The sequence below is a fragment of the Mercenaria mercenaria genome, chromosome 2, assembly GCF_021730395.1.
Source record: "Mercenaria mercenaria strain notata chromosome 2, MADL_Memer_1, whole genome shotgun sequence".
NCBI lineage: Eukaryota > Metazoa > Mollusca > Bivalvia > Venerida > Veneridae > Mercenaria > Mercenaria mercenaria.
Window position 1 is genome coordinate 120,276,551 of NC_069362.1, and position 13,268 is coordinate 120,289,818.

The 13,268-nt window shown below is 34.7% G+C and overlaps 1 long non-coding RNA gene across 1 annotated transcript; it reads left to right on the forward strand.

The window, feature by feature from the left end:
- The first annotated feature begins 11,778 nt into the window (after positions 1-11,778).
- LOC123562949 (uncharacterized) lies at positions 11,779-12,655 on the forward strand. The gene is made up of 2 exons (XR_008367243.1): positions 11,779-11,871; positions 12,250-12,655. It is a non-coding gene; the product is annotated as an uncharacterized LOC123562949 (long non-coding RNA).
- The last annotated feature ends 613 nt before the right edge of the window (positions 12,656-13,268 follow it).

A 13,268-nucleotide genomic window follows, 5' to 3' on the forward strand; every position in this document is an offset into this window, starting at 1 on the left:
ACTTCCAGCAGCTGACTTCATTAGGAACTTACGGACTTCATCGTTTGCAAGCAGTTTGATAATTAATTAGTCATATTTTGGTGTATTTCAATTTGAATATTTTACGGCGGGCAAATCCAAGACTAATGATTATGTTGATTGATGTGTTTTAGCGGAAATATACTGTGGGTCAATGTGCTGGTCAAAGAAATTAGAAATATATAAAGATAAAGTACGATTCGTGATATTTATTGTTTAAGAGCGATTAGCGGTTTTGCAAAATTGAAACCGGTTTCACATAGTAATCGAACCGGATCCGATTAACCGAGTAATCGTCCCAGTCCTAATTTAAACATCTGTACACAGTCATTAAATACATTAGAATTATAATACCACAGTCACACATACGGCGCAGATAGCATCGTTTAGCTACGGATAGAAACGTAGTAATCCGTATCGATCCGTACCTGAGCCGTACGGACTGGTACGGATTGATACGGGTTACTACTTTAAGGTACGGCTCAGGTACGGATCGATACGGATCGATACGGATTACTACGTTTCTATCCGTGGCTAGACGTAGCTATCCGCGCCGTATGTGTGACTGGGGTATAAGACAATTTTGTATACTACACTATTGGTCCGAGAGCTCACGGACTTTTATTGCAACAATTCAGGCCAAAAGAGGTTTATACATTTTTGGAAAAAATATTTCGTATCCTCCATGAAAACCCTTTTCTTAAGTGTCAAAGCCGTGCCTATCTATATTTTGTTTACTTATGTTTGTGATAGGGGAGGTAAAATTCACTTGTAAAATATTAGGGGTTAGGGTAAAGTTTACGTCTGCCAGTTTTTTCACTTTTAATTACAGTAACAACTGGATTGTCAGTAAATGTATATATGTCAAACAATGACAGCAATAAAGAATTCATCAAAATCGAATAAAGGGATAACTTGATATTCAAGGTCAAAGGTCAAATTCATTTGAAAATTAAAAATTTGGCATATCTGAAATATATTTTTATTCTTAGAGAATAGTTTATCATCTTAAGACACTCATCTTTATCTATGTAATGTGTATATATTGGCAAAAATCAGAAATACAAATATTATTGCAAAAAGTCAAGGTCAGCCCTGATCATTTAAGGTCAAAGTTCATTTCCATGCGAAAATGTGAAAACTGTTACCTTCGCTTTTTCTTACCTGTTAAATATGTCTTCACATTATTAGTCGCTGAAGTAAATTGATTTTAATATTTGTATGTCAGGCAAAGTCAGCAGTGAAAATGTAACCCCAAAACCGCAAAGGGTAAATCTAATATCAGAGGTCAAAGGTCAAATTTGTGTGAAAAAAAATGCATAAATAGCTTCCTTTTCGAAAAATAACAGATACCTTTCTCATTATAATTACCCGTGATTTAGTTTAACGTATATATGTCCCACAATGTCAGTAATAAAATATAGTCTGGAGTGAGTCAAGTTCAAATGTGACATTAAGGGTCATGGTCATTTTAAATATAGGGATGAAAAATAGCTCTTTACCATTTCTCTTTGTTGATAATACATTGTCGATATTAGTCAATGATATCTGTTCATTGTAAAGTATAAATGTTAGGAAATGTCTTGTATGCACATACAATTTCGAAACATTTAAGGTAAACCATTATATCAAAGGTCAAAGGTCAAAAGAGTGAGAAAATGTTGCAATAATACCTGCTTTCAATAATCAGTATTGGTCAAAAGTATTTGTTGTTTTTTTTTTCATGTTAGCAACAGATATATAGATCTATGATCATTTTACTGTATATTTGTCAGACGATGACATGAAAGAGAAATTAAGACAAGGTCAAACCTTGTTTAAGGGTCAAGGGTCATTTTTGCATAAAAGATCAAAGTAGTAGTAATCTAACCCATTACCATGTTCAAAATTAGCTTGTTGTTACAATTCACCATTAGCAATTTATTTTAATGTATACATGTCAAGCAAGGGCAGCAATGTAGGTCTTAAGTCAAAGCCAAACCTATCATCAAAGGTCAAGGGTCAAATTTGTGTAAAATTAAGCAAAAACAGCATTTTTACAATTATTTTTCTTCAATTTTTAGGGTATTTTTGTCAAAACTAGTGACTGATCATTATTTGTTTAAAGGTATATCTAACAGATGATATCATTCTTTCTTAATAATGAAAAATTAGTCAAGGTCTAACCTGACATTAAAGGTCAAAGGTGAGGGTCTTCAAGGAACTCATAGTATAAAGAACTGGCTGAAACAAGTTGGGGAGCCGATGGAAAGATCCTACGGCAAGTGTACACAGACACCGTTCGGCCATCTACAGAGTACGCGTCCACCTCATGGGTAACAGCTTCCTTAACCGGTAAAGATAAACAGGACAATATTCGAAATTCAGACCTGTGGATAATTCTCTTACCAGAGACATGACGAGAGTACAAAATCCCTTGTGCAGACAGAGAAGGCAAAGAGACTACCATCACATCCACTCCACCCAAAACTCGAGAGCAAAACCAAGAACGGTCTGAAACGACAAAGTCTCAATCATATCGTCAAAGAACTATAAAAAGGGAAAGCAACAGCAATGGACGCAGAAGCAGAGCTGCTTGTACCCGATCAATGGGTTCCTAGACATTGTGCTTCGAAGATCAGACTGGAGGTGCCAGGAGTAGAAGAAAAGGGAAAACAGCATCAGGCTCACCAACAATCACTAACGCTAGAAATGATCAATGACTGCTATCCAGCACACTCTTGGATCCAGGCATATACCAATGGATCAGTGGAGAAAGCAGTTCAGAATGCTGGGAGTAGTGTCTACATCAAATATTCAGACAGTTCCACCCTCATGCTCTCTTATCCAGTCGGCAAGGATGCTCCATCTTCAGAGCCGAGATGCAAGCTCTAACATCGGCCAAGTAAACTCTTCAGGCTCTCTCAACAGGTCCATGAGACATCTTAACGAGACAGCTGCTAAAAACATATCCTGTCTGAGAGCATAAATGTAGCATTTTAATGGATTCCTGCACATGTGAGCATAGCCGGGCATTAAGCTGCAGACAAACTTGCAAAGGAAGCAACCAAGCCAATACAGCCCCAACCTCCAACTTCATACAGAAATGCTCAGACCCTACTGAAAGACAGCTTTGCGTCAGACTGGAAGAACATAATTGGAGGCTACTTGCTCCAACATGACAGTCTACACAAGCTAATCAGGCACATCCAAACAACTATCATACATCTGTGCACTGGACACTGTGGCCTGAGAAAACATATGAAGAAGCTAGGTGCTGCAGAGACAGCTAAATGTCAGTGCGGATTAGAGGAAAAAACACCATTCCACATCCTGCAGAGCTGTTCCTATTTGGAAGAAGCACGCCAGAAAGTTGGCCCACAGACATCTCATTTGAGACCAAGCTGTTGGGAGATGCCAGCGACCCGCAGAATACGGTACAATTTATTGCCGTTAAAATATAAAACGGCCATAAGAAGCTGAAACGCAGTAAGTAAGTAAGTAAGTAAGTAAAGGTCAACATTAAAATGGATTAACATCAAGTTATAAAGACAAGATATCTTTTTAACAAAGAAATAAGATAACAGTGCTAACTTTTGAATTTTTACCCGAAAATGACTTTTAGCCATTAACAACAGGGCTGATCTATGGACTGATGTCTGATGATATCTTCATGACAAAGCATTTATAAACAATGAAAAGTATTGCAAAAGGCTATTTTTTGCGATCTTTCACATAAAGTTGACCTTTAACCTTTGATCTTAGCTTTACCAATAAATGTTTTTGAAATTAGATCTGCATTGCATATATTGCCTTACAATTATACATAAGAAAAATATTTTCATTGAAAGAAATGACAAGTAAAATTTTAACGAAGAAAAAATAAATAAATATGCTGTATACTGAATTTTTACATAAAATTGACCCTTGACCTTTCATGTTAGGTTTCACCTTGAACAATTTTTCATTATCATTTCAACAGCGATATTGTCTGTTTCAGATATTTAAGATGAATAATGATCAGTTTTACTAGTGACAAAAATACCATAAAACAATAAAGAAAAACCATTGCAAAAATGCTTTTGGCGAAATATTTAAACAAATTTGACCTTTGACCTTAGATAATAGGTTTGCTTCTGACCTATTGGGATAAGACCTACATTGCTGACCTTGCTAAACATGTATACATCAAAGTAAATTGGTAACAATGTCTAAATACAAGCTGCTTTGTTTGAAAAAAAAATGAGTAAGCTTGCTGCATTTTGTGCTTTTTATACAAAATGACCCCTAAACCTTCAATACCAGGGCTGACCTTGACATATTTTCTCTTCGATAACATCGTCTGACATATATATACAGTAAAAGAACAACGATCAATTACTAAAATTACAAAACAAATACTGTTAAACAATAATAATTATTACAAACAGGTGATACTATTGCAACATTTTACACATTTTTTTCACATTTGGCCTTTGATATTATGGTTGATCTTGAATGTTTTGAAATTGTATGTGCATACCAGACATTGTCTAACATATTTACTTTACATTGAACTGATATCATTGACTTATATCGACAAGATGTTATCAACAAAGAGAAAAGGTAAAGAGCTATCTTTTTATTCCTTTACTTGTAAATGACCTTTGACCCTTAATATCACATTTGATATTGACTCAAGACTGAAAACCTAAATTGCTGACCTTGCTTGACATGTATACATTAAAATAAATTGCTAACAGTGAATTGTAACAAAAAGCTATTTTTGAACATAGTAATGAGTAGGATTACTACTACATGTACTTTGATCTTTTATGTAAAAATGACCCCTGACCTTTAAACCAGGTTTGACCTTGACTTATTTTCTCTTTCATGACATCGTCGGACAAATATACAGTAAAATAAACATAGATATATTGCTAATATGACAAAATGAATACTTTTAAACAATAATGATTATTAAAAACAGGTGATATTATTGCAACATTTTACCCATTCTTTTGACCTTTGACCTTTGATATTATGGTTAACCTTGAATGTTTCGAAATTGTATGTGCATACCAGACATTGCCAAACATTTATACATTAAAATAAACAGATATCATTGACTAATATCGAAAAGGTATTATCAACAAAGAGAAGTGGTAAAGAGCTATTTTTTTCATCCCTTTTCTTGAAAATGACCTTTGACCCTTAATATCACATTTGAACTTGAATCATTCCAGACTATATTTTATTGCTGACATTGTGGAACATAACACCAAACTAAATCACGAGCAATTGTTTATAATTAGAAAGGTTTCGGTTATTTTTCAAAAAGGAAGCTATTTATGCATTGTTTTACACAAATTTGACCTTTGATCTCTGATATTAGTTTTATCCTCGGTGTTTTGGGGGTTACATTTGCACTGCTGACAATGCCTGACATACAGTCATTAAAATGAATTAACTTCAGCGACTAGTAATGAGAAGACATATTCAAGATTAGAAAAGGTAATGGTAACAGTTTTAACATTTGCGCATGAAAATGACATTTGACTTTAAATTATCAGGGCTAACCTTGACATTTTGCAATGATATTTGTATTTCTGAGTTTTACTGATATATAGAAATTGCATAGATAAAGAGGAGTGGCTTATGATAACAAACTATTTTTTGAGAATAAAAATAAGTTTCAAATATGCCAAATTTTGTGATTTTCACAAGAATTTGAACTTCGACCTTGAATATCAAGCTTGCCCTTCATTCCAGTTTGAGGAATTCCTTATTGCTTTCATTGCTGACATATATACATTTGCTGACAATCAAATTGTTACTGTAATTAAACAATGAAAAAATTGGCAGACGTAAACTTTACCTACCCCCTTATTTGTTTACAAGTGAGTTTTACCTCCCCTATCACAAACATAAGTGAACAAAATATAGATAGGCACGGCTTTGACACTTAAGAAATGGGTTTTCATGGAGGATATGAAATATTGTTTCCAAAAATGTATAAACTTCTTTTGGTCTCAATTGTTGCAATAAAAGTCCGTGAGCTCTCGGACCATATGTCTACCTCTCACATGTACATGTAATTACAGTGTTAACACCAAGATGGTGTAAAAGGTGCTAATCAACTGATATATCTTACGACCTAAAGTTACATTAAAGCTCAATAAAAACAAGAGCTGTCCGTAAGACAGCAAAGACCGCACGCTCGACTTTTCTCAGCTAAAGCTGGGCTTAATTCTATCAAATATCGAAAGAAGCAATAAAACATATCAGGCGAAGGTATGAGGCTTGTGTCAATGTTTGCGCATACATTTCATGTATATCTTTGTAGATTTGTATTTCCGTATCGGAAATATAGGACCGTAGCCAGGTTGATTTTTCTGGTCTTAAACACCACATTCCTCCACCTCCTCCCCTTCATAAAAACTGTTATAAATCATTTGCGCAAATTATTTAGATTGCATCTTTTTCGGTCTCTTACTCATACATGTTTGAAGAATTATCAGACTAATAAGTTCCCAAGTGTGGCTTATCGTAGAATAACCCGTGTTTTGAGTTCTTATGCGTAAGAATATATCACGAAGGCCGCATAAGAACGAAACACACGGGTTATTCTACGATAAATCACACTTTGGAACTTGTCATTTCGATTCTAACACAACATACTTGAAACAACAGTGTCAGAAAAAAATGGAAACTACTTTTTACGCTCTGAACTACACTTCGTGCTACGCACCTGGATTTAGCTGTTGAAATTTCCTCCCACAAAACTTAAAAGTTGCAGATTCATTCATAAAACTTAACACGCAGTGTATAGATGGAATAGCCAAAACACGAAGCGCGTGCAGCACAGTTCAATGGTGGTTTATTGATGGATAACCCGAGATAGATTTTTGTCTACATGTATGTAGGTTTTTCGCTGGTCGTATTAGAATTTAATTTATTTTGAAGAATATTAAGCGCGAAATTCTTGTTGAAGCAGACGATAGGTAGAACATGGGGTATTGTGATCAATTGATGAAACTCCATTTATGCTATAATCATTAATTGGTATGGATTTGAATGTTCTTTTCAACCTTATGAAGTTTTATTTTAATTTCACCCTTCAAACAATTTCAAACAATTACCTCTGGATATCCAGTCTTTGTAGCAACATCCTTGTCATTGTATGAAAGAAGAACTTTTTTTTTAAAAAAAACCCTTTTACGCATGAGAGCAACATTAGACGGAACTTTGATTTTAGGGAAAATTGTTTCAACATTTTAACATTTAATTTTACTCGTATAAGATAAATCAGCGGCTCCATCAAGAAGAATATTATAGACATACATCTCCCAAAAAGTAAGTCCTGTGTTGCATCCGAGACCTCCATCGCAAGAGCGACACATTACAAACCATAAATCGGTATTAGAACCCGGGGTAGATTGAGGAGTGAAAGGGTAATTTTTCTCTTTAATATAAAAACAGGGCAACAAAGTGTGTTTTTTTACATATCATATATCCTATTTTTTGGAGAGCCCCACAAACCCTCATATATGGAGGAGGGTGGGACACAACCTTCCAAATTAATGCCCGTCGGGGCTTTGACTTTACCATTCAAATTTACCTAACAACCACGAACAATCGCACATACTCGTTTGCCTCGGTAAAATTTAGTCTCCCGCTACGGCCATGTATAGTGTGATTATTCGTGATAGATCTATTAAAAAAATAGCGGAAAATAGTTTGACAAAATAAAATGAAATAATAGTGCCTAAGTTCGGTTTTGCCTTTTAAGATGGTGACTCAAAACATATCCTTTTTTCTCATAATTTTGGCAGAAAAACAGGGAGGCACCGGCCTCCCTGTGCCTCAGTGTAGCTACGGGCCTGGCAATTATATTCAACAAAGAATCATTTAAAAGTTAAGCATGGCAGGGTTATGTTTCTTGTGTATTGAACTTTGTGTCAATTTCCACTGTCTTTGTATACAGCTTAGACTAATTCTTTTCAACACTTTTAAATTATACTCTGACAAGTATATAAACTGGTAGGAGATAATTAAACAAGACAACCAACATGGCGCTGAGCCGCTCACCGGATTTTTATTATATGTCATCATAACCCAGTTTCCAACTTGTCCCAGATTTCATAAAGACAAAGATTCTGATTATGTTTCATATGGATCAAGTAGAAAATATCAAACCTGCAATGTAAAGGTAGTTCTGCACGTTTGATGGCGTAACGTCATTTATCCGGACAACGTAGAATACAATCTGGATTAGTCGTTTGAAAATGAAAATCAGTTTATGAATGAATGGCAACCAGTGAGTAAATTTACTACAATGGCAATGTTACTACCCTTCTAAAGTTAAAATATGATTTTAAAACACGTTAAATAATTCAAAACAGTGTCTTCAAACCAGCTGGAAATGTGCGGATCACTTTAAACTTAGGCAAATACCTAAAACAAGCGTATGAACCTGTACATTTTATTTCACAAAAAGAATAGGGCATATGTTTATTTACAACTGAGAGAAATTTCATTAAAATCTACATTGTAGAAAAATCTCTATCCGCGAAAATGTTATGAACATTGTTTGTTTCCCATAGACTCCCATCATGAGAACTTGCGTGAGGTCGAACTTTTTCAAACCAGTCCAGCAAAATGTCAAGCACACAACCCTGTTTTTTGTTGGTTTTTTTTTTTTTTTTTTTGCTAAATTTTCTAAGTATATTCTTAAGTGTTGAAAAGTCAGAGTTTAATCAAATTCTATATCGTAGAAAAATTTTGATCTGAACGTTTTCATTGTATTTTACCTTTCCATTGACATCAGTGATGCAATAAATAAATAAATAAATAAATAACTGATGAAAAATATCAAAAGTAGTTTCATAAACCTTTATCAGACACATTTATCAAACATGACCTATATCGCCTAAGTTAAAGACCTGTTTGATTTAATGTTTTACATGACTATTCTGTTTTAGGTTTACTATGATTTATCAAATGACCGATAAGTTAAAATGAATTTATTTGAAAGGTTTTTCCGTGAAACATCTTTCTAAATTGGCTTCGTGTACAGGCTATTTTATCTTAAAATTCTAAATACAAGGAAATGTAACGAAATAATAAAACTTGTAAAAGTACTAAACAAATGTACGTTATACTTCAGAAATTATGCAAGACACAATGCATGCTTTGAACTAATGTCGCGTAATTAATTTTGACAAGTAAAATCATTTCACTATGCAAGTAACTTTCCAGCCGGCTGAATTAATAATCGAAATTAGTGTTCTGCATCATATGTTTATTTCTATAATGCATAATACAATTAATGTTGACACAATTTTAACAACTTACATATGACCACGACATGAAGATTTAACTGCTACTGTGCACGTAACAAAGCCATTTAAAATCTTTATTGCCTTCAAACATTTAGTGTTCTTCTTGTACACTGAGAAGAAAAACAATGGTTCAGTACTTCCTCTTAGTAAGTATAAATATGAACTGACAATGTTCGTTTTCAAGAATATCTTGACCAAAGCGATTTATTTTCAACCTTCAATGTTACTGTAACTGATATCTCTGTCACTAAATATGAATACTTTAGCTATCGTCTGCTTGTTGTTGGGATGCACAGTATTATCACATGCTAGTAAGTGTTATTTTGTACATTTGTGTATTTGTGTAAAAATGAATTATCCCTAAATATTGCTTTTCTGAGTGCGCTTTTGAGTTATTTGACGTTTCGGGTTTTATGATAAGGCGAATCTGACATGATGTTGAATTGCCAACTTGCATAATTTGTAAAAATAATCAGAAAAGTAGATCCTTCGGAAGCACCAAGAACAAGGCAAACAGAGAAAATTGCAGACTCGGTTTGATTGAGTCTGTTCATGTCACAATAACTCAATATTTGCCCTAGTTCACATTTTTCCTTACATACTATAAAGAGACACTTGTTCTATCAAGCAGGAATATTATACTGAAAAGAAAATATTTTTTTTTTTTTAAATATCAATTTCGGATACTTATACATATGATAGACATGATCACATATCAGATTTCAACTAATGACATCCCAGTTGAATGCTACAAAGTACAACTTATAAAAACCATAACTTTTTCGTTTCAAAACATTCATTTTCTTAAATGAGCTCATTTTCTTAAATGAGCCGCACAATGAGAAAACCAACATACTGCATTTGCGACCAACATGGATCCAGACCAGCCTGCGCATCGGCGCAGTCTGCTCAGCATCCATGCTGTTCGCTAACGGTTTTTCTAATTGCAATAGGGTTTGAAAGTGAACAGCATGGATCCTGACCAGACTGCGCGGATGCGCAGGCTGGTCTGGATCTATGCTGGTTGCAAACGCACTATGTTGGTTTTCTCATGATGCGGCTCAAATTCATTTTCAGCATATGGGAAACAAAAGTATTCTGGAAAGCAAGGTAAGTGTCGACCATTTACATCTGTGTGTTTTAAGTATAATACGACCGCAGTCTTTAAGTGCCGTATGACGGCCTGTACTTGAACTCAGTGTTGTCATATTTTCTGGACTTCTAGGATACGTAGAACATTTGATTTTACTGTAATAGAATTCCACTTAAGCCGTTGCTAGGATGCGTTATAGTTATTGAATATTCATTAACTCTCATGAACACATTCAGCCAAACCGAGTCTACTATTGTGTTGTTTGTTTCCAAAGGATATTTTCACATATTTTATGAAATATAAATACTTTCACTTTAAACAGTCAGAGAAATTCATGTAGAAACATGAAAATAACTTTATTAGTATCTTCAGATATATGTATTAAGGCCAGAATGAAATGAAATAAGAGACCACCTCGGTAGCTTATTGGTAGAGCGCTCGCTTCTAGTGCAGGAGGTCGTAGGTTCGATCCCTGGCCGCGTCATACCAAAGACGTAAAAAAGGATACTAGTAGCTTCCTCGCTTGGCGCTCAGCATAACGAGGAAAGTACTAGGACTGGTCAGCTCGATGTCAGTATAATGTGACTCGGAGGGGTATCATGTCACGTGTCTAAGGCTTGATATTCCAGAGAGGCAGCACTAAAAGTTAGGCATTGTGCTCTCTGCTACAAGTAGATACCGTCGTTTATACGACTGAAAAATTGTTGAAAAAGACGTTAAACCCAAACACACACTAAATGAAATAAGATTTTGGTTATTTCAGAAACATGAAACAAATATTTTCGAACCAGTAAAGGGAACTTTGCTAAAGAGATATAGGAAGAATAGTCTTAACATTTTCGTGTTGTCGGTTAAGTTTTCAAGGGAACTTTCTAGACGATATAATTAAATGCATTCGTCATTCACATCTGCGTTCTGTAACGAGGAAGTTATGATGCAATGTGGATAAGTCAAATAAAAATTTTCGTTTAGACATCAGAAGTACGATGATGAAAATACGAAACAATGTTATTAATCATCATGGTTTCGAGTTTTCATCCTCATACTTTTTATTCGATTTTCCAACCACTTAAACTTCAATTTAGGCACGTACAGTGCATCATATGCGTTTCAATGGTGCGACATGTACGGCTCTTGGGCGGGGGTGGGTAGGGGTATTGGTTCTTTATAGAAACTTCAGCTCGCTATGGCGTGCCACACCAATATGCTAAGTGCAATTATCCTAAATACCATTAAAAATTGTTAAACCCAACAAAAGAAACCTATGCAACAACAGAAAACAGTTGATTTTAATTGAAATATGACACTAAAGATAGAGCTATATAAATTATATCAGACACGAAAATGTAAAGTTGATTATTTTATGTGTTCTGCTACGACTATATGGGACACCCGATTTTCCCTGGACAGAGTTACTTTGATGGTTGCAACACTTGTATTTGTGGACCATATGGCAGGGTATGTCTCAATATTTTTATTGTATCAAATTAAACTATAATTTTGTACTCGTAAATTAGTGATCGAATTAGCAATGAACGAAGTTTGTGTTATCGTCAGCGAATAACACGAGCATTGCTGCGTGTTGGTTCTTTTTCGTTGTTGATTTGTATGTGTTTCTATTTGTTTATTTTATCTGTGTGTTTGTTGATTTTGTGAGGATGGGGGATGTTCATTTAACTGTCATACAGGGTCAGTTATCGTTTGATGCGGATTTGTAGTTTGGTCAGTAATGTCATGTTATAAATTTGGATACATTATACATGTTACATTGTCTGTTTAACTTCTCACATTTTAAGATTGAGTATGTTTATATTTTTACCCCAAATTTATTTTCAGCCCACTCTCTGCACACTAATATACTGCGGGTATAATAACATAAACAGAGGAGGACCAGTTCCATCCGTACGCCCAGTTAATGCCAGGTACCAAGTCAACGCGATCAATTCCTTTTACCAAGTCAGCCCTGTGGCACCCGTGTACACGACGAAGCCAATTAAACAATACCCAAGGAGAAGATACTAGGCATTTTCAAGACATTTTCTTCCTCCAGATGTTTAATAATATATTGAAAGTGTTGTTGATTTGAAATCTTTGAAAATATTACGGAAATGTATAAATGTATTAGTTTATATCGAATGATAACTTGTTTTTTTCGGCGATATGTAAGGTATTTCATATTGTTATCATGTCATTTCATAATTACATTATCTATGCAGTGAAAATAAATCGAGTGTGATACACGTATGTGTGTTTCTTCATATTCTCGTCTTAAGGATTATATTGTTACACAGATTTCCTTTTTGAATATTAATGTAATAATGTGAAATTAGAATCTCTAGGAGCTTAGAGCACAGTACTCGCAATCAAAGCCACATACTTCAAACCGAACCACCTATATATTCACAATGTACTGTATTGGAAAGATATACCTTCTACATACATAGTGCAGCATGTTAGTGCCAAAGGCGAGGAGTTGTCTTGACAATAATCATTATACATTGAATCTGAAGTTAGATTAAACGAACCAAAGCCTCTACTTGCAAAGTGCAACAAGAGGATTTTAATGACAAATTATAATGAAATCAATTTAACACTGTTGGGGAGAGGTGGTTATACCATAAATATATGAAACATATTCTATATCAGTATGGGAATATGCGTTCTTTAAATGTTGCTTTTTCTGTTGAACTTCTATGCTTGTTTGTGTCCTATTGTTGAAGTACCCTTATTCTCCTGCTTTAACATCCCTTGAAAACGATACTAACACCAGTTTCATGCTAACTGGCGCACATGAGCGAGCTTGCTACTCTATTATTCAGAGTGACGTCATACCAACCTTGCATCTTAACACTGTG